The 24142-nt window shown below is 38.0% G+C and overlaps 1 long non-coding RNA gene across 2 annotated transcripts in view; it reads right to left on the reverse strand.

Moving 5' to 3' along the window:
- LOC113063101 (uncharacterized) overlaps nt 1–24142 on the reverse strand; it is a 53252-nt gene that overhangs the window by 9150 nt on the left and 19960 nt on the right. The gene's annotated exons all lie outside the window — the stretch shown is intronic.

Here is a 24142-nt window from a genome sequence, read left to right on the forward strand (position 1 = left end):
TAACATATGAACACAAGTTTCCCAACATTTGACAACCAGAAAGTGTCCAAGACTTTCTGTCTTCATTTCAACAATCTATCAATTGCTTCATATTTTAAAACCTAGTAAACTTCATTTTGTGATGAAAAAGTGTGCTTGTGCTATATTTGATATATATATATATTTTATATTTTTTTATATACAAGTGTCCGAATACTTTTTGGGTGTTATTTATGTTTATTACTACAATGATTCGACCAGTTTTAAGGTACAGATAGACTGTAGGCAGGCGTACAGCTGGCAGAGATGGTCAGCTGCACTCAACTTCTGACCTTGAGTTGTGCATCTCCCTGCACCTCATAAAAGGGGAGGATGATATCACGGCACTAAACAAACGAATGCCAGCGATGACCTCACGAACCGTAGGCCGCTGACGATTGAGTGGTGGTTTGCTTTTGTCTTCACCACCCTCTATTTACACTTGCTGTGTAATTACAGACTCCCGCTCTCTGAGATCAGTTCTAAGATATGTGCAGAGCCGCAATCTCAAATCTCAACGCCTGCAACAATAAGGTGTGGAGCGGCCAAACTTCCCTCCAGCCCTGTCAAACTAACACCACATTTCCAGCACAAAATTAGCTGAAGGCTAATTTAACAACCTTGCAGATAATGAGAGGAGAAGGATCGTAAAATCAGAAAATGTTTACAGCTGGCCCTATTAATAGATATTTTGCACAGCTCTGCACATGACCTCATATTTGGCCTTCCCATTGGGAATAAAACCTTTGTGAATCTCAATCTTATTTTGGAAATGCGACGTACCATCTGTTTCGCATTGTTATTAATTTGGGTGAATTTTATGAGCCTCAGTGTGCTTTTTTCGTTTCTCAGCCTCTCTTTGCCCAGCAGTCATGTGTTTTGGCTGTCCTCCGCTCAACTAGAAACCCGTGTCGGCCAGGCAGAGAAACAACCTCTGGCGGATATTCGGTCTTAGTTGGCCCAAAATGTGTCCAAAAGAAGGATGTAAACAGTCACCTTTGCCAGAGGGTTTTTTTTTTTCCGGCTCTCGAAGCTCGACATCTTGCTGTGAACTTCACATGCACGTGTGTTTTTGGTTTGCTCTCAGTGTTGTACTTCTGGGGTCAACCAAATTTTCCCTTCACTCTCTTTATCTGTACTGATCAACTGCCTTTCATTTATCTAATCCTATCTTTTTACAGGCAAAAATGGATGTAACGGAGTAAAAATAGCTGACTCCTAAAGTGAACACATCACAATAGTGCTTTGCTTGTGTACTGTAGTATGTATGTGTGTGTGTGTGTGTGTGTGTGTATACTCAGGCCAAAATTATTAGAACACCTGTCTGGAATGACTTGAAGAAAACAGAACAAACTGAGACCTGTGGCAACATCTCTAAGATGCTTAAAAGAAACCTAACTGCAAAGCTATCTATGCGCAAGTGCACCTAGCACCAAATGTTGATTTCATTTAGTTAATAGGAGTTAACTGATAAGAAAATCTATTTATGACATTATTTTTGACAGCATCCTCATTTTACAGCATTTTTGTGCCAAACACCTTTAAAAGTATTGTAGTGACTGAATTTATTTTCACATGGAGGACATGGACAACGTATTGTACAATGATCTTGAACTGTAGAAAGTCCCAAGGCAAGAAACCTTTTTTTTTTTTTTTTAAGGAACAGCCTTTTTTGAGTTGGGCCAGTAAGTAACACCCTAGCAACAAAATAGAGGTGTTTTGACATATAGTTCAGTTTAGAAGAACCAAACCCAGTTCACTTAAAGTGAACCAGAAAGAGAACCAGCTGAAAGTGACTTCAGTCTATGTATAGTGGACTCAAAAGAGAACCCAGTTCTTTTTTTGGTCCTCTTCAGCACTGAAGTGAACACAGACACGTTCTTGTTTACACCACAACTTCATAAGAACTCAGGCCGCAGTTTCTGTGCATCAGTGGAATGCTGGAGTCTGGAAAATCTGGACGATGAAATGCAGAGGGAAAGGGGGTGAGGAAGGCTGGCAATCCCTGATCATGTCACCAGTCAAGACACTGGCACAGAATTAACAACACATTTCAGTCAAATTTCTAATTTAGAGAGAACATTACTTAAAGTTCATGCAACTTCCTTTTTACTTAAATAAGATAGTGACAGTTGAAATTTTTTTCTTTGTTCCTTCTTTTTAATTCACAATAAGCTGCATTTCATTGTTCAGTTTTAGTAATTACTGTTTTTCTAAGGAACTCTAAAATATCATACGACGGGGTCTGACTCAATACTCAATACAATAACAGTTGCGTTTGTATGAAACAAGAGGGAGTGAGTCTGAGATATCGGGATGACAATAAAATATTTGTACAGAGAATGTAGTTTTAGTTTTAATATTTTATTAACCACCAAATGCAAAGCTTCCACAATGTTCCCAGCAAGCAAATACCCCTGACAGCAGTTAAGCGGATGAGTCTGTATCTGTTTAAAGGGGGGGTGAAATGCTCGTTTTCACTCAATATCCTGTTAATCTTGAGTACCTATAGAGTAGTACTGCATCCTTCATAACTCCTAAAAGTCTTTAGTTTTATCATATTCATAAGAGAAAGATAGTCTGTACCGATTTTTCCCGGAAAAACACGACTGGCTGGAGGCGTGACATGTGGGCGGAGCTAAAGAATCACGAGCGCCAGTAGGCTTTTGAGTTGAGCCCGTCTGGAAGCTGTGACACCATGAGGACAAAACCAACCAAAACAAACCATGGCTAACAGTCAGATTCAGTGTACATTTATGATCCAGAATCAGATCCAGAGGCTGAAATTGAACAAGAGCAGCATCAGCAATCAGTCTCTATGTGGCATGTACTGAAACTGTATATATTTGCTTAGCGGTTTTGGAAAATGACTAAGTTCCACTTTGTTGTCTTTTTTTTTTTTAAGCTGTACATGTGGAAAGTGCAGTTTGATGACAACATCGCATGTTGTTTACTTGACGTGCTTACGCACCGATAGCTAAGTTAACAACACAGAAATATTTGAAGCAGTTTTACTCGTGCAGTTTGATGACAACATCGCATGTTGTTTACTTGATGTGCTTATGCGGCGATAGCCAAGTTAACAACACAGAGATATTTGAAGCAGTTTTACTCACCGCCTGCGGTTCCAACACACGATCGTGACCCTTTTTCGTTGAGATTGCATTATCCTTAAGAAATAAATGTGCAAATCCGGCGTCAAACTGGGCCTTGTTTGTAAAACAAGCATCTTCAAAATGCAGGGAACAAACAAAAACACTTGCACAACTCCGTTGATGCTCTGTAAAAATAAACTCCATCCACTGGTCCCTTAATGCTGTTTCTCTTTTGGTAATCTGTGCAGGGTTGTCTTGCCCTGGCAACCAAAAACACACTTCTTTTGTGACATTTCGCGACGCTCTCGCTCTGATCAGTGAAGTCTGTTGTGCTCTCAGTGCTGTGCTATTGAGAATGAGAAGTTGTCGTCATAGCACAAAGCCCCTCCCTCGATATCACGGTCTCCGCCATGTTGGAATCAGAATCAGAATGAGCTTTATTGACAGATATGTTTACACATACGAGGAATTTGTTTTCGTGACAGAAGCTCCGCAGTACAACAGAATGAAAGCGACAGCGAATGATACCGGCGGCGAAACAGGATTGTTTAAATGTGTTGTTAAGAGGAGGTTCTCGCAATTCTTACCATGCCTGGAAGTTACTGCTGCGTTAAAAATTGATGCAGTACCTCACACGATACATATGGAAAACATAGGAACAATGAAATACAGTTTTTTTTAGGTTACACCAAGCGCAAAACAGCGGTATTTGCAGAAGCTCTCAAGTGGCACAGAGACCTGGACCATTTACCTCCATGCACACATATGGACATTGGGAATTATATTGTTTTTGGTTTAAGTTACTACACAATGCAGGAGTTTAAAAGCCACAAGTCTTTGGAAAGTTACGAGGCTTTCTGCTGTGGCTGGGTCCATTTACAGCAGGTGATGAAAACAGTGTTGTACTGGCCAAAGTAAGTTTATTCACATGCGTTTTAGCGTATTGTAATTACATTGCATTTAGAATTAACTGCGACTGAACACTAAATTGTAACGAGATGTTCAATGTATACGAACGTTTCCAACATGTTTTGATGTATGGTAAAGCTGTGTATGTTTAGTTATAATTTGATTTTAATCCAATGACACATACTGTACCAGGTTTTTTTTTTGTTGGGGGCTGCAAAGTGGACAAACCAGTTCTGGGTTGGCTAGGGTAGTTAAATGTGTGATTGCGAGATGTAAATGTCCGGGTTAGATTAAAGCCATTAACAGCATGAATGCAAAGTGACTTACATCGTAAACAATATAATTCCCAATGTCCATACGTGTGCACTGAGGTAAATTGTTCAGGTCTTTGTGCCGCTGCAGGGAGCTGCCTGAGAGCTTCTCCAAACACCACTGTTTCGCGCGTGGTGTGAGCTTGTTGCTGTAAGGTCCACTTTCTTTCGCCTTATGTTTTTGCATTGCTTTTCTTTCGCGTATTTGTAGATCCGTCTCGATCTGTTCCGCCGACAAAATAAATGCGCAAAAAGGAAAGCGCTCCGAAATGTTTAGTCGCGCCTCTGTGAAGTTCTGAAGGCACTGCCCCTGGCAACAGATAGCGTATCCTTCCATCAGGGCCGACCGGCTCAGACCCCTCCCAAATCAACCCAAATCGGCACGTGACTCCTCATTCTCAATACGGGAGTGCGCGCTCTTCCAGGAGACGTGCCCTCAGGACCCATATAAGGAAATTCCGCTCCATCTAACGTCACACAGAGCCATACTCGAAAAAAACTTTCCGAAACTTGTGACAAACCGGAAGGAGTAATTTTGGAACAGAAATACTCCTTCAAACGTACAACTTAATTTTTGAAACTTTGTCCATGTTTAGCATGGGAATCCAACTCTTTAACAGTGTAAAAAACTCAGTATGCATGAAATAGCATTTCACCCCCCCTTTAATGCACAGGTTCAAGTTAATCAACCTTCTATAGGCCAATTTGTGCAATGTTTTTCTGCACGTGCACACACACACACACACAGAAACATTCAGAAGCACAGAAACTTTATCAACGCTGCTGTGCGACATATATTAATAAAATAGCTTCGATACTGAATTGCCACATTATATTTCTTAGAAAAGAGGGGGAAAATTGTTGTTTTAGAAGTAACCAAATTCAATCAGGTAATTCACACACTACTTTCATCTCTCTTTCTCTCTCTCGCTCTCTCTCTCTCTCGATAGTTTGATAATTAATTAAAATCAATGCTATAATTCATGCATTTAAATAAACATGATCTTACTGCATCATTTAATCTCTGTGATTTAAAACGGGCTGAATGCTAGACCTCCGCTGCATGTCGGGCCGTTCTTTGCCTCCATGTCATGCAATAAAGCAATGCACGACATTGCTTAGATCACTTGATTTGTTCACATATAAGAGCTGAAATGCTTTGAGAGCATTTGGAGGGCTAAAACGAACTAGGTGTGAATGTACTCTGGCAACCACCCACAACAATGATGTGTTAAAAACTAGTTTGGATGTGACTACATAGCCCTCAAGTCATTTCAAGCTCCAATTTCCTATTTTCACTGCTGAATGTCACAGTGCTGTCTTGGGTAAGGATCAGTTTCTCCACAGTGCAGCCAATTAGAGCTGTGCAAAGTTTTGTTCCCCCAGTGTAAAATAACACAAGTACACCCTAAATAAATGAATGACAATCCTGAAACTGAATGAGGTATGATTACTCATAATATTCTGGTCAGATGACAATGATGCAGATAACAGGCTCATCAAGTCAAACATCATAATTTAAATCTGGTTTCCCACAGTTTGACTTCACTTTCCAGTTATTGCAGCGTGTTAGATACGGTTCCAGCGGTGCAGCTGGAGAAAATCTCAGAGGTCAAAAACCTTTCAAGGGTCAAGCTTCCTCTATCTTGTAGGAATTAACAAGCAGTCTCTGAGGTGACAAACCGCTACTGCTTAGAGAGGGACAAGTGCCTGAAGGTCAAAGTGTATCTGACCGGTGTGAATCACCACAGGGTAAATGTTTTCTTATACGTTTTACTCAAAACCCTCAGAGGAAAGCCCTCAAGGGAAGTTTAGAGGAAGCTCATGATGCAATCTTGGATGGTTTGCACTTTTTACAGTATTTTACTAAATTTTAAATCATCTAAAAGAACAAAAAAAAGATTTTGCTCTCATGCAGGTTTACAACAATCATTAATTTAAAAAAGAAAATATATTACATACGTTGCTAAATGCTAATATAGTTATGCTTTAATGTTGCCATGCTGTATTGATTTTTTTCAAATGAATAAATACACTTTATTTTAAATTATTATATATTTCATAACACTGGGTTAGAGGACAAGGGAGGTCAAAACAGAATTATGCTCAAGGTGACATTATGGACAAGCTCAAATAATAATAACAATAAAAAAAAATAAAATAATAATAATCACCTAGGTGTTTTAGTTTTAAAGCAAGGGTGATAGGGAAAGTATATTTGCAAGTGTGAACATTGTCCTTAGCTATGACAAGTAAAAGAGAGAGAGGGAAAAAAAACAGAAATATTCAAATATTCAAATGTGGTGTTTAAGAAATACACAAACACACGCACATTAACACTGACAGAAATTAAACAAAATTACAAAGTTGAAAGTGGTGTCATGGCTATTGGAAATTTTTAACAGGTAACTGAAGAGAGGCCTCCAAGAAGCTTCTACATTTCCAGACATACTATATCTAAGCCTTTCTACAAGAACGGTGGAAGAAAGTTCAGACAAACAGATCTTGAATAGTGAACCCATGAGTAATGCAATCTATGCAACACGTTGTACTAAATAGGTTGATGCCTGGCTTTAATAGAACAGGTGTAGACATTTTGCCCAGTCTTCCTCAGAAACATGAATATCCAGTTCCTTTTCCCAATCGTTTTTCAGATGATTAGTAGAGCTGTCTGACTGACTAGTGAAAAAATCTACACATTTTGGGAACGCAAGTAAGTAGTTGACGTAATTCATTATCAGCTAACAGTGTTTCAAAGTTTGGCATAGTGGAACGAACATAATTTCTAGTTTGTAGGTATCCAAAGAAGTGTGGAGCGCTGCCAAAAAGTTAAGGCTCCTCAATTGGCAGCCCTATAGCAGTGTTGAAAATTTGTCAAACCTAACCCCCCAATAACCTAGGCTTACAAACATACACCTTAGATATTAAGTGAAAAGTGAAAAGTGAAAGTGACGTGACATTCAGCCAAGTATGGTGACCCATACTCAGAGCAGTGGGCAGCCATTTATGCTGCGGCACCCGGGGAGCAGTTGGGGGTTCGATGCCTTGCTCAAGGGCACCTAAGTCGTGGTATTGAGGGTGGAGAGAGCACTGTACAATAGATTCTAATGTTTTGAAGAACGTTTTGGGCAAATAAATTAGTAAATTCTGAAAAAGATACAAGAATCTGGGTAATATCACCATCTTATTGGCAAGCCACGCCCCATCATTGAAAGTGGTAGGGTCCTCCAGTATTTTAAATTGCTTTTCAGATTTTCTAACATAGGTAAAAAGTTAAGATTATGAAAAATAAAAAAACAAGGCATCACATAATCTGTAGATGTCTTTTTTTTCTTCCTATGAGAAAACTCACAACCTCCTATAGAGGCCATTAAACAGAAATTGTAAGTCCTTCAACCATGGTCATAACTAGCGATGCACCAATGTATCGGCTGCATTTATCGGCAGATATTTTTTCCCTCAATTTACAACCATCTGAATTTTAGCCATACAAGGAAAAAGGGCCATATAACAAACCGATGGTTTATTAATTAACTGCGTGAAGGCACTGTATAATGCCTGTTATTTATCATAGCGCTGCTCTCTGCACTTTAACCCTCTGGAGTCGATTCACACATATACGCGTAATGAGGCATTTTCTCCTGATAACCCCGAAAGAACTTAAATTACACTTTCAGTTTTGATCGTACAGATAAGAGCAATACATCAATCTAATCAATAAAGGGTCTACTTTTATTTGTATACAGACATAATAACAACAAAACTTTAAGCATTTATAAAATAAAGATAACAAACAAGGTGAGACATGAGAGATAAATCTATAGAAAGCCTGACATGTCTACTTTTAAAGGAAACAAGTGCTACCGAAAACAAATATTCTGTGATCAAGTAATCCATATGAAAACAATGCTATGTCCGTTTTTCACGTCACCCTTCATTATCTTCTAATGCGACCACGCCCCCGCGCTGAACGCTCTATTCAGATTATAATGTTTCACTGAAGCACGCAGCTTGAATACACCCATACAACAGAAAACAAAGCAGCGAGACTGACAATGACAATTTATATAGCACAATTAATTACAACTTCCATCGACCAATGTGCTTTCCATTAGGTCATTAAAAACAGAAGAAAACACATAAACAAACATAAAAATTATAAAATCGTACAAATATCTCATCAGCCAAACACTTTTGAAAATAAAAATGCCTTTAGCCTGGACTTAAAAATATTAAGAGAAGAGGCTTGTCAAATGGACAGTGGCAAGGCGTTCCAAAGCCTGGGGGCAGCTATACAAAAAGCACGATCTCCCCTGCACTTAAGCCTCGGCTTAGGGGTAAACAATAGATCCTGGTTGGAACACCGAAGGGATCTAGTGGGTTGATACTCGGTCAGTAACTCGCTCAGATAAGGGGGAACCAAACCATTCAGAGATTTAAAAACGAGGAGCAACATTTTAAAATCCACTCTAAAACAAACAGGAAGCCAATGTAGTCAGCATAAAATAGGAGTGATATGCTCCCTCTTTCTGACCCCACACCAAGAGTCGAGCCGCAGCATTTTGCAAGCTGCAAGTGGGATAAAGCTGTCTGGCTAATCCCCAAATTAAGTGAGTTATAGTAGTCCGGCCTATATGAATTAAAAACGTGAATTACTTTTTAAAATCTTTAAAGGAAAGAAACTGTTCAAGTTTTTTTTTTTTTTTTTTTATTGTACTGTTTGCTTCGCGATGAGAGGAAGAAGACATAATTCACCCCAAGAAGATGTGATGAGGATTACCTCAGGATTTGCGTTTAGGACTTCCTCAGAAAAAAGAATGAAGCTCTTTATTCAGCAGAGATCATAAACATGAGTAAGTCTCTTTTTATATATTTATATACTTGTACTAGTTTTCACATAACATGTTAACATTTTACTAGTTAGAGTTTTTCCCAACTATAATTCCTGACTAAATGTATAATCAAGTCAAACATTATGAAGTTTCAATAACAATATACACTATACCATTCAAAAGCTTGATCTAAATAATAACAATGAAACAAATAAATGTAACAAATTTAACAAACAATGATGTTCTTTCAATTTATCATAAAAAAACCTGAAAAAAATATTCCCAGCTCCTTTCAGCATTAATAATAATAATAATGATAATAATAACAATACTTTTTGTATGTGTGTGTGTGTGTGTGTGTAGAAAATCAGATTGTTAAAATTCACTCGCAAGTGAATATTAAATTATTTTGTGGGATAATTAAATATATTCTAAATAAACTACAAACATAAAATTATATACATTTATTTTGTCCTCACATTCTTTCTTGTAACTCTTCCCCTCTCAGTCACACACCTGACTGAACGGCTCATTATGCAGCACATTATGCGGGCCTTTTTCTTCTCAGGTGTAAATCACAATGATATTCATGATAGTTGATGCCTACTCGCATATGACTTATCAACAAAAAGTGTCTTAGAAAATTTAAATCAATAATTTAAATTTTAAATTAATTAATTTAATTAAAATTCTAGGCTACAAGCTCCAGTTCTCAAAAGTCCCGGGAACCAGTGTTCTTTATGTGTTTTATGGCCTTATTCAAGTGATTTAAAATGTTTAGTTTTTCACTAACCTTTTTAACATTTTTTCCCCTCAAAAACACAATCATGTACATACATGCTGCTCACATATTATTATAGCCCAGTTTGGGCTGATTACAGTGTGATTAGACTTTAGCCATTTAGATGCTCATAAGCAACTAAAAAAAAACTAATGTCAGGGCATGACAAAACTTCTACTGGCCCCAAAAATACCCTTAGACCCTTAGAGGGTTAATGCTAAATAAATAACAAACGACAAAGGATCTCTCACACTTTTATTGGCTAAATAACTTTCGTAACTTTGATAAGTGTAGTGGACCTCATGAATGATAATCAAATCTTTATTGATGTTTTAAGTTTTATTCCTTCCTTTTTCACTCCAAAAAAAATCACCACAAGAGCTAAACAAAACACAGCATGAGAAGTGCACATTAAACTCTCTCTCTCAGTTGCATTAACATCAACATATAATGAATTACACAAAGCACTTATAACATCTAACAGTAAAGAAATACATACATATTTCATGCCTTTTCTGGCGGGTGATTAATAAACTGACAAACTTGAAATCCAAAGAACTGTGTGCTTTCATTCCTGTAGAAAATCCATAGACTAGAAAGCCTGTCAAATTAAGAGACCCGCCTTAGTAAATGAGATCTCATACATATATAAACGTACAAAAAATACAAAAAATGTATACAAAAACAAATTAGAAGATGAATCATGATAAAGTCTGTAACAATGAAGGATAAATATGTATTTAATTTATACAGTGAAGCGTTATTTTACATTTGTTTAAGTTTATTTCTGTCCCTGAAGACTGTTAAACCTACCTAAAAAGCCCTGTTTATTCAATATGTATCTTTGTTAAGTTGTATTTATGTAGGCCTGCTGAATGTTAAATGGATCCAATCCATGTTCATTAGAAATTATCTGATGATGCAGCAATAAAACTGCAAGTATAATTTAATGCAGGTGTTTTTGAACTTTGCTGATTTAAAACATGATCAAAATACTATCTAAATAATAAGAGAGAAAGTGACAAATATTGGTACTGGGATCGGCCAATAAGTGTTTGTTAAAATCGGTATCGTCCCAAAAATTCCCATCTGTGCATCGATGAACTTCAAATCAAGAAGGATCTTGCTCTACGACAGACTTCACAAATTCTTCAGCCTCTGACAACCGAACCAAAGATTTAGATTGTTTTTTTTTTTTTTTATTGCCCTGGGTGACGACAAGAAGTGTGGGGAAGAGCAATCTGAATTGGATAACAGCCTCCTTCAATTTCTTTTGCACACCAGATTTTTGTTCCACAAACTCAGTTGGGCGGCCGGCCTCCACATTCTCAGCTAACCTGAGGATCTTGATATTCTCTCATCGAGAACGACCCTCGAGATCATCCAATTTAGCATGCAGGGCCTTATTAACTGCAAGAATTTCCTGATGAGAGGCCTCGAGATCTGAAATGTGAATTTCATGCTCTGCTTTAACACCCTCAAGATCCGGTAGTTTCAGAAAATGTTTCTTGCAGCTGGGATGTTGCTTCCAACAAATTAAATCTGTTATTTATACTGTTACTTATTGTTTGAATCACCGATAAAAAAACAGTTGAGTCTGAGGCAGCCTCACTTTCATTAGATGACGGCTTCCCAGTCAGCTGTTCACCTGCTCAAGGTGAACCACCTTTCTTGGATTGGACTACTAGATAATGGCAAGCAAACCTTCATAACAAAAATAGTACAAAACAAAAACCTCAAATGTAACGAGGCTTTGAGGGAGCTCTATAAATTTACGTCCACACCATGTGGTGCTCTCTAACACCCCCCCCCCCCAATAAATAAATACTCTTAACACCATTCATAAACAAGCAAACAAATTACTATTTACTCTATACCCTTAATAATACCATTTATAAACAATAAATACATATATACATACATAAACTTAATAATTTTTAAGAAATACAAATATATATATATTTTTATACAGCTACAGCACAAAAAAAACTAGCAGCTAGACTTTTATTTTTATGTTCTACAGAGGTCCTCAAGCTTATGGAAGCATATGGGTAGCATTATTCAATTTGGGATGTAATATGCAAAATGACAATGCAATATGTAAAATGGCAATGCATTTCTGTATTTACATTTACATTTTCCAATACATTTGTGCAACCTTTGGTGCAAAATGAAAATGAAAATTAAATTACATAATTTTCATTTGCCATTTCCTACACCAGTTTTAATATGTAAAATGAATATTAATTTTAACGCATTATAAGTTGCAAAATTAAAATGAAAATGTATTACAGAAATTATTAGATATGTCTAACATGTTCAAGCAAAAACTGTGGCAAAATGATCATTTAAATGCTATTTTTGTTAAATGCATTAACATTCACAGTCAAGACACTTACGATTGCATTTTCATTCAATGACCCGCAATGAATGTAGCAAAATTCAAAGTGCACATTGAAAATGCATTCCGAGCCGATCAAATCTCCGCCCCCTCCCGCCCTGTCAATCACTGCGTGAACAAGGCGGGGCTTACAGAAGGTCAAGAGACTTGAGTGAGAGAAAATGGACAAGACAGTTGGCCGGTGTACGTTTTGATCATTTCGGTTTATGGCTTCAGTATTTCATTCGCACTTGTGGGCGGAGCTGAAACGCTGCTTTCATCTGATTGGTCGAATCGCTCCGCCTTCAGCTCGGTCTTTTTATTCTTTCAGGCAGAATAATAGTCAGTGCGAGTGAAGCACTGTAATGTCTGAAACCACCGCTCACTGTTAATTAGCGTAATATTTGAATCAGATGTAGCTGGGCACATAATTCATGCTGTCGATACCTGCAAATTATTTCTAGGTTGTAGTATTGTATTAATATTGCCCCACTGATAAATACAGTGCAAATAGTTCTCTCTCTTTGGATAAAAGTGAAGTGGAAATAAAAATCAATAATAGACTGAACAGTTCCATGTCTGTAACATTTACCACTCTCATCTTTTAAGTCATAAGGCACTAGGTATGTGTGTGTGTGACACTAATAAATAATTGTAAAAAATAATATAGTTACATTTCTAAATAAAAATAGTAAAATTAGCTCTATGCTGCTCAGTGCTCATGCTGCTAAGTGCTCCTGTAGCCTACCCCAGAGCGCCCTCTCGGGGCTGTAGACGGTAATGTTTTTCTCTTGGTCCTGAATAAATGCGACTTATAGTCCAGTGCGACTTATATATGTTTTTTTCCTCGTCATGACGTATTTTTGGACTGATGCAGCTTATACCGAAAAATACAGTTAACATTATTATTATTATTTATTATGAGAGTAATTGATACAGGCTAGAACTTAAATGTTTCACCCAATTCAGCTCAGATCTTCAGACTCGTCCGACCCGTGTTGCTTGTATAACTGGCCAGACTTACCTTCCCAAAAAATCCTATTTAATTTTATTTCATAAATGTAACTATATTTATTTCCACTTCACTGTTATCCAAGGAGACAGAACTATTTGCACTGTATTTATCAGTGGGACAATATTCATACAATAATTTAACGGGGTCTCTTGCATGTCTCAGCAGCACAAATTATGTGCCCAGCTACATCTGATTCAAATATTACGCTAATTAACAGTGAGTGGTGGTTTCAGACATTACACTGCTTCACTCGCACTGACTCTTATTCTGCCCTGAAACAATAAAAAGACCAAGCTGAAAGCGGAGCGATTCGACCAATCAGATGAAAGCAGCGTTTCAGCTCCGCCCACAAGTGCGAATGAAATATTGAAGCCATAAACCGAAATGATCAAAACGTACACGGGCCAACTGTCTTGTCCATTTTCTCTCACTCGAGTCTCTTGACCTTCTGTAAGCCCCGCCTTGTTCACGCAGTGATTGACAGGGCGGGAGGGGGCGGAGATTTGATCGGCTCGGAATGCATTTTCAATGTGCACTTTGAATTTTGCTACATTCATTGCGGGTCATTGAATGAAAATGCAATCGTAAGTGTCTTTACTTCGAGTGTTAATGCATTTAAGAAAAATAGCATTTAAATGATCATTTTGCCACAGTTTTTGCTTGAACGTGTTAGACATATCTAATCATTTCTGTAATACATTTTCATTTTAATTTTGCAACTTATAAAGCGTTAAAATTAACATTCATTTTACATGTTAAAACTGGTGTATGAAATGGCAAATTAAACCTATGTAATTTAATTTTCATTTTCATTTTGCACCAAACGTTGCACAAATGTATTGGAAAATGTAAATGTAAATACAGAAATGCATTGCCATTTTACATATTGCATTGTCATTTTGCATATTACATCCCAAATTGAATAATGCTACCCATATGCTTCCATACAAGCTGACCTAGTCAGATTTTTCATTGAATCTCACCTATCCAGTTAATGTTGGTGAAACCAGGAGAAAGCTCTCAGATGAGAAGTCAGGTCAGCTGACTTGTAATTACACTAGTATCTACCAAATATAGGGTTTCAGAATGAGTTTATCTGTTGGAGTATTTTAATCTACTAAACGGAAGTTGATTAATATCAAAAGAAAAAGTGTAGGGGTTAAATAAAGTAGTATTTTTTTTACACCCACTATTGCTGGCTCACATCTCTACACCCACATCAGAGGTCACTAAACAAACACAAGCGCCTGATGACACTCTATTCAGTGCTTCATACACTTGCGTGAAATCTAGTTTAGCCATCCGACGTCTCACACTGTCTCTCAAATTAAGTGCTGTGCTCAAATTAGAAGACATTAGCGAAACTTTGGGTCTTTTGCTCCTTCATGCAATTTCAAATAACTCAAGTTTAGCAGCTTAAGACTCACATTCTAGTCTGAACAGCACATGTGCTAATTAACTTAACACTTTACTGCAACCTCCTACGCAGGGTGAACTGAAACGCTGAATGCAAGCTCTGTAAAATGCCACAAGTAGGAGTAAAGAGAGATGTAGAATAAAAATACTTAGATGAATAGTTCAACCAAAAAAAGAAAGTTATTTACTTACACCAAAATCATTCCAAACCCATGAGGGTTTTCATTTCTACACTTTGGTGATGATTAGCAAAATGTCCATGCTACTATTTTACATACAATTTAAGTGAATGGCAAATGTCAAGCTCCAAAAAAAATTAACAAAAGTGAAATGAAAACGCAATTCATTATTCACTAAAAATTTTCTATACTTCTACAGCTATCATATCGGCATATATTCAAATATATTCATACTTCAAATGTGTTGCGTTGAGTCTAGTATTAAAAATGTAAAATTTATTTGGTTCTCATTTAAAATCACATAAATAACATTTCAAAGCAAAAACAAAGGAGCTTTTTACTAAATAATTCCACTGTTTTTATGGTGCATTTTTTAAGCTTTACAGTCTCTAGTCACCACTTTTTTATTATTTGTGTATTGATGGATTTGGAATGGTATGAGTAATGTAAAACTTTTTAACTCTTTATTTTTGCTGTTTCAACTACTAGTTTAGAATTGACCCACATCCCAGAAGCCACTCAGTCTGCTGCCTGTACCTTGTACCTTCAAATCTTGTCTGAAGATAACTGCTCCCTTTAAAGCACAACGTCAGATTGAGAAAAGAGTAGGAACATTTGGCTCCAGATTGGTATAAAAAGAACAACTTTGCCTTGGGTTATCTGATTACTCTGCTTGCTGCACAAACACATAGGGATTCTTTTAAAATGCAGACACATCTGCCACCACAGAAGGTCTTCGCCTACGGCAGCCACAGACAAAGTCTACAAAGCCTGGTGAACACCTACATCTATCTGAAACCACTGATGTCTGTCTCACTGCTTAACCACAGCTCAAATGTCACACCCAGCACTGTGCAACGGCCCATGGGAGCCAGTTGTTGCTGAATGAAAAAAAATTAGAAGGATAATCACGGTCTATGCATGTGCAAAACTACACATTTTCAAAGTCAGTTTCAAAAGATGGTTTTCTGAACAACTAGCCGACTATAAGGTCTCAATTAAGTTTTATATCATAAGGCAAGTTACAGGTTCACTTGACACCAATAGGACATGTCTTAGATGCATTTGCATGCTCTTGTGCTCAACAACAAATGCAATAGTCTCAAGACGTTTTTAAAAGTGGCACTATTTTTAACTCAACATACACAGTTATAAAGCAACGTTTTGTATACAACTGAAACAATTTACATCATTTGCTGCATTATGTCAATTATGTGGAACTCTTGGCGTGAAATGCTTGAAAAAAGTTATCAAACATTCATTTTCAAACATACAGTAGCTGCTTTAAAAGGATAAGACACAACTTCTCTGAGAGGGTTTTGTCTAAAAGTTAAAGCACATCAATGCATCAAAGCATAGACACTAAAAATAAGCCTTAGTAATCAATTTTCAAATTTTTGGATAACCTCATTTCATTACTCTTGATATATACAAACCCGATTCCAAAAAAGTTGGGACACTGTACAAATTGTGAGTAAAAAAAAGGAATGGAATAATTTACAAATCTCATAAACTTATATTTTATTCACAATAGAATATAGATAACATATCAAATGTTAAAAGTGAGAGATTTTGAAATGTCATGTCAAATATTGGCTCATTTTAGATTTCGTAAGAGCTACACATTCCGAAAAATTTGGGACAGGTAGCAATAAGAGGCCAGAAAAGATAAATGTACATATAAGGAACAGCTGGAGGACCAATTTGCAACTCATTAGATAAATTGGCAACATGACTGGGAATAAAAACAGCCTTTGAGAAAGGCAGTGTATCTCAGAAGTCAAGATGGGCAGAGGATCACCAATTGGGGGAATGCTGCTGCGAAAAATAGTGGAGCAATATCAGAAAGGAGTTTCTCAGAGAAAAATTGCAAAGATTTTAAAGTTATCATCATCTACAGTGCATAATATCATCCAAAGATTCAGAGAATCTGGAACAATCTCTGTGCGTAAGGGTCAAGGTCGGAAAACCATACTGGATGCCCGTGATCTTCGGGCCCAACAGGAATGCTACTGTAATGGAAATCACAACATGGGCTTAGTAATACTTCCAGAAAACGTTGTCGGTGAACACAATCCAGTGTGCCATTCGCCGTTGCTGAAAACTCTATAGGTCAAAAAAGAAGCCATATCTAAACATGATCCAGAAGCGCAGGTGTTTTCTCTGGGCCAAGACTCATTTAAAATGGACTGTGACAAAGTGGAAAACTGTTCTGTGGTCAGATTAATCAAAATTTTAAGTTTTTGGAAAACTGGGATGCCATGTCATCCAGGCTGAAGAGGACAAGAACAACCCAAGTTGTTATCAGCGCTCAGTTCAGAAGCCTGCATCTCTGATGGTATGGGGTTGCATGAGTGGCATGGGCAGCTTACACATCTGGAAAGGCACCATCAATGCTCAAAGGTATCAGTGTCTTCAGGATCATTAGAAAATCACAGGCAGGTGTGTTTAATTGGAGTCGGAGCTAAACTCTGCAGGAAACTGGATCTCGCGAGCCAGATTTGAGGATCACTGTTCTAGATCAACATATGCTCCCATCCAGACATCGTCTCTTTCAGGGAAGACCTTGCATTTTACGACATGATAATGCCAGACCACATACTGCATTAATTACAACATCTTGGCTGCGTAGGAGGAGGATCCGGGTACTGAAATGGCCAGCCTGCAGTCCAGATCTTTCACCCATAGAAAACATTTGGCTCATCATAAAGAGGAAGATGCGACAAAGAAGACCTAAGACAGTTGAGCCACTAGAAGCCTGTATTAGACAGGAATGGGACAACATTCCTATTCCTAAACTTGAGCAACTTGCTCCGTAGTCCCCAGATGTTTGCAGACTGTTATAAAAAGAAGAGGGGCTGCCACACAGTGGTAAACATGGCCTTGTCCCATCTTTTTTGAGATGTGTTGATGCCATGAAATTTAAAATCAACTTATTTTTCCCTTAAAATTATAAATTTTCTCAGTTTAAACATTTTATATGTCATCTATGTTGTTTTCTGAATTAAATATTGAAATTTGAAACTTCCACATCATCGCATTCTGTTTTTTATTCACTCTTTGTACAGTCTCCCAACTTTTTGGGAATCGGGTTTGTATTTTAAAAGTAAATTTAGTTACATTGTTTTATGTGGGTACAAATTTTGCTAAAACTTTTTGTTATTTTAATAAAATACACAGGGCACAAAAAATAAAAATAAAACAAATCAAGAACATAGCATATTCATTCAAAATTAATAAAAGCACAATGTACTCGTAACATTTCTCTCAGTCTAAAAATTGCTAAAATACCGGTGTAATTTTGACTGTCATTTCACCTTTGATGTAGAGAATGTTTAGAGGGCACTAATAACAGTGTTGGGAAAGACGTGCTTGTGTACGGCACACACCCGGCATATTCGTGGGAAGACATCATATTAGACTGACTAGACCTGCTCTACCAAATTTACTTCTAAATTTATTTGAAGAAGAGAGAGAGAATGTGTGTTCAGGCATAGTGGATCCTACACAAATATAGGCCAAACAAATTGACCTTTGACAGTTTATAGACTATATCATGATAATGATATATAACAACAGGCCTGCAGGGTGTGGTGTGTTTAACTTCAAATGTCTTCAATGCTTTCTAAATACATATTCACTTTGTAAATATTTGCATTTCCAGAAACCAAAATTGAAACTTACCAGGACAATTGCACTTTGCCACTTTACTAAAAATCCAACAAGAAAAAGTCATGTAATGTCAAAAATGTACTTCATAAAGCGATTTTACAATTAAATGGGGGAACAATTTTAAAAATAAACATTCCAAAGGCAACAGAAATGCCATAGCATATCCATTTTAGGTTCCCCAAGGAACCTTTAACAGAAACGTTCTTAGAAGGACCAATATTTAATAGCCTTAAATTAGCAGCAATGATTTTTGCCTGATTCATAGACACAATGACTTTGAGATTGCTTCTTGAAAACACTTACAGTATATTTCTGCACAATACTCAATCCACTTTTAGGTTGTTTTAGGGTACTTTCACACCTGTAGATCGACTACTTTGTTCTGAAACAGGGATAAAAATTATTACAATGTTTCTTTTTATTCTTGGTGTGGTTTGCTTTCACATGGCAAAGTTTCTAAAAGGACCAAAATTGTTAATACAAATGTACTGAATGTGTGCAAGTAAACTGTTCTTTCATTGTTCAAAGTTCCATGGTTTATTTTCCGGAATTCCGCTCACAGCTGTCATCCGTGGATTGGGATTTTTTTCTCACTACAAACGAACTAGAGTCTGTTTTCAATCGAGCCGAGAGCACCTCATTTAGGCAATCTCGGATAGAGCCCGACCGATTTGGGTTTTATGGGGTGTTGCCGATACCGATATTAGGAAGAAAAAAAAAAGGGACTGATACCGATATATCAGCCAATCTTATTTGTGTGTAGGCTATACTGTAGTACAGTATGGTCAGTTTGGACACATTCCCCATTCATGTGTCCAAACATTTGACTGGTACTGTATATAGAATTCAGTATATAGCCTACATAAACAGAATATATATAAATAACATTATTTTTTGCAATGATAACTCAAACGTGGTGATCAAACACTTATAATAATGTGATAAACATAGGCCTACGTAATGGAGGCAGGGTATTTAAAAATGTAACAATAAACTTTATTATTCAAAATGAGTCTGACATCAGCGCAGTTAACAGTAAACTTCACTTCACTTATTATGAATAACTTGACACAAATAAAACAAAATATATATAACTTCAATTAAGAAATTAAACAAGGTAAGTGTGCAGAGCAAGCAAGCTACTGCCAAACAATCGCCTTTTTGCCATTTAGTATTCACAGACACAGTCTGCTGACACCGTGTCTTCACTGCAACAGGGCACGACAAAACGGCCGTTGAAAATCATTGGAACCTTGTGTCAGCATGTCATAAATAGAACGAGGTACAGTTTACTGCATCCAGTGTAGACATAATCACTGATTAACAATGGGTTCTATTCTACGAGCAGCGTGGCATGATAAAATAAAATAGACCAATAAGAATGAGTTCTGGGCCACTACAAACACCAGCACTGACTGAGTGGACGCGATCAGCTCTGGTGGATGTACACATGTTCAAAGATATCAAGACAGGCTCATATCGGGCGATAATATTGGCTAAACGATATATCGGTTGGGCTCTATTTTCGGATCGATTGTTTTTGAGCGGATCAGAGGGAGATTGACGTGTTCACATATGCCCAAAAGAACTGAGCTGAGGGGGAAACGTGGCAAGTTCTGAAACAACGGGCCAGGTGTGAAAGCACCCTTACACAGCGTGCAAGAATTTACCCTACTGATTTTATGCATCAAAGCGCTCAAGTTAGAAGTGTTTTCTCACATTTCTTGGCCCAGGCAGATTCTGTTGTGAATCTCCAGTGCAAAGTGCTGCCATCTTTTGGAAATGCAGGGCAAAATCCTTGGAATATCAGAATGTAGACGAGGAGATCTGCAGCTGTATTGTCTGTCAGAATGACGAAGGCATTCCACTCTGAAATCTACCTTATCTGCGGGCTAGGGTGATAAGTCGTAATTACGATTCTGCTCAGGGTGGTGCAGCTAATGGCATTCATGGCTTGAGCGCAGGATTCACATAGCAAATAGAGGTGGTGTTTTTTTTTCTCTGCGGCCTGGCTGAGTAAATAGATGAATGTCCCTGAATAGAGACCAGATATATGAAACCACAGTCTCCCTTTTCATTGCGTGGAAGAACATGGGGTTAGCTGCCAAAGGAACAAAAATACTACCAGCTTGTGGAATGTCTTGGCATTGGCGAACAGAGAAGCAAACTCATTATGAAAAAGAGAGGGAGAAAGAGAGAGGAAGAGGAAAAAATCCCCTCAGGCTAAATGCCAGCAGCTTCAAATCAAACTCCGGCTCTAGAAAAACCTTGAATATACTGAGTGAAAGAGTGAAGTTCACCTCGCCCTCCAATTCTCTCAATATGAATCGTTCCTTCTTCTGAACTCTTTAGTTCTTGTTTCTCTCTGACTTAACTGAATTTCAACCTCAGGAAACACAAGGAGGCTTAATCCGATACGTCTAATCTCCACTATTATGGTTACGAATGAAATATCATTATCATTTGTAACCACAAAATCGCGACACAGGATCCGACAAGCGGTGATACTAATAATTACAAACGCCACATGAAAATTCCTCTGCCTTACACAAACAACACAACAACAGGAAGGCGATCAATCAACTCTCCAGAGTCTCTATGGTGGACAAGTCTGGGCTTTGTTGCCTTTGTTTACAGACATGTTTGCACTTGTTCAGAGAGACTGTGGCGGAAAGGCTGGGTGATGGACGGCCAATTACCTTAGCCTCTCATCCTGTCGCAGTCTGAGGTGAACCACATGACCTTTGAAGAGGCTTTGTCGCCCAGGGAGGCCATTGTTTCCTTTGGATGTTTCACAAAAGAAAAAAAAACTGCAAATGTTTTTCTCTACTTCTAAAAACCAAAGGGAAAAGAGCCGTCATATTTTCAAATGCTGGCCTAAATCAGACTTTCACCAAATCATTATATTTCATCCTACATTTTCATGATGATGCAAATTTCTTTGCTACTCGTTTCTGAGCTGAAATAGAGTGAAAGTGCAACTAAAGTGCAACAGTCCATGCACTCTATACACTTCTGATAAATATGGTTGTCATTCTTCTTCTAAGTGCTTGACTCCATCCTGTAAACACAAAGTTGGTCATTTACAGGAGCAACAACCGCATTCTGCAACCAAATTCACTTCTCAATCAGTGAAGCGTGTACAGAGTCAGCAGAATTACTTGTTGAGGCAGTGACTATTTCTCATTCTTGTGTAAAGCCATGAATCACAGAAGGGTTGATATGGATGGCTACAACCAGGCCAGATGGCTTCTATAGCCAGCAGCCATATCACCCTGCAGCCCAAGACCGTTTTCCCACTGAAGCTAAGCAGGTTTGAGCCTGGTCCGTACCTGGATGGGAGACCTCCTAGGAAAACTAGGTTGCTGCTGGAAGAGGTGTTAGTGAGGCCAGCAGGGGGTGCTCACCCAGTAGTCTGAGTGGGCCCTAACACCCCAGTGTAGTCAGGGGGACACTATACTGTAAAAAGCACTATCCTTCGGAAGAGATGTTAAACCGAGGTCCTAAGACTCTGTGGTCATTAAAAAACCCAGGATGTCCTTTGAAAAGAGTAAGGGTGGAACCCCGGAATCCTGGCCAAATTTCCCCATTGGCCTCTGACCATCATGGCCCCTCTAATCATCCCCATACACTGATTGGCTTCATCACTCTGTCTCTCCATCAGTAAGCTGGTGTGTGGTGGGCGTTCTGGCGCAATATGGCTGCCGTCGCATCACCCAGGTTGATGCTGCACACTGGTGGAGGCTGAGGCTATAAAAGCTCTTTGAGTAACCAGAAAAGCACTATATAAATGTAACTAATTATTATTATTATTAATTAATTATACATTTTTAATATTTTTGTGATTTTGAGCGAAATTTGGAGGGATGCATTTTAACATTTAAAATTTGGTACACAAAAGTAAGGGCCCTTTAACCTTATGGGCTGTTGAAGGAAAGAACAAATGAGCCAAGACGTAAGATATATACATTTTAAAAGTTTGATTTCAGTCAGCCTAAAGTAATAACTCCGTTATTTTTAAATGTCATGACACTTTAGTCCAACTGAAGTTGTAACGATTCTATTTTTTGAGAAGTCTAAATAACAGACTATATATATAACAGATTATAGGTGCATCCAAAATTGCACACAGCAACAAGGAACAAACAATCATCAATCATCAACACACGTCCTAAATAGTATAAATAAGTCTAGTGTAAATTAAACCTAAATGAAATTAAACAATCTGCTGTGTTGTCTTGCTGTATGCTGTCATTTGAGTCATTTAATTGCCATTCACAACGCCTCTCCCATGGCCTCAAGGGGTAGTAAAGAATCTCAACCAAAGTAGTAGGCTAGTTCATTCGGGTGCTTTTCGCCTACGGTTTTATGAATACAAGGATTTTTAATATACTAATGTACAGTTTTTCATCTACTATACCTTAGGCAAGTTGACATATTTGGACTCAGGGAAGGCTACCGTAGCTCAGCTTTGTTATGTGACCAGTGGCAAATAAAGTAATGTCCATTACAGCTGGTACTATTTGTCAAAACCAATATTTTTATCTTACATACAGTATTAAGTGCAACAGTGGAGGAAAAAAGGGATTTGATCAAATATGTATCTCTCCTCCAGATTTACTAGGTGCAGTTTTATGTCAGCAGATGCAATATGACAACACGTTTCCCTTTCACACTCACGGGGTTCACTTGAGGATCTAGAGTGGAAAAATACAGAATGCGTCCAAGAACTAAGAACCTCCTTTTTTTTAAAAACAATGGTGAAAAATTTAGCTGCAAGCTTGTGGTTGATTACTATACTAAAGGGTGCTGCCTCAACAAAGAGTAGCTGGGTGAGATAAAGGCTGATGATAGCTACAGGGCAAATCTAATTAAATGTCTTACTACATAGAGCGACAGCGCATCAAGATCATACCTGAGCAGTTGGATCTACAATCCTTGAATGGATACTAAGGTCTAAGCTGTGTTTAAATATGCACTGTGAGTGGGAGGAGCTAAAAATGTCCCATTTACCCTCTGAAAATAAAATCCAACAGAGCTTGAAAACCAAAAATACACCAGCTGAAAAGTCTTCACAGGGAGGGCGCTATGCAAACAAACATAATTGGAGCAATGTAGACGGGGTGAAAGACAAGCGGGGAGTAAAGAGGCCTTGCTTACAAAGAAAAATAAATCACACAACATTTCAAAACACAACAGAAGAGGGACTGTTTGGCTGCTTTGATTTTATGGCCATGGTTTTCTCTGTGTCAGCAGGGATGCGGCCCTTTGGTGCCAAACATACCGCAGAGCTCTCTGAACCAAACCGTCAAAACCATAGTCTTGTCTCCTTTCAATATCTGGATTGTGTTGAGTTCAACAGATGAATTTGCGTTCCCCGTACAACTGACTCTTGCCTGCTCTCTTGGCTTTATCCCTGTTTTTTGGAGATCTAAATTAGAGACAGGCAGCAGACTCTGTGCTGAGGGTCTGGCCAAAGCCCGGGGCGATATTGGGGACAAGAATATTCCAAAAGAGCATCAGATGAAAGGGCA

The sequence above is a fragment of the Carassius auratus genome, chromosome 4 (assembly GCF_003368295.1).
Source record: "Carassius auratus strain Wakin chromosome 4, ASM336829v1, whole genome shotgun sequence".
Taxonomy (NCBI): Eukaryota; Metazoa; Chordata; class Actinopteri; order Cypriniformes; family Cyprinidae; genus Carassius; species Carassius auratus.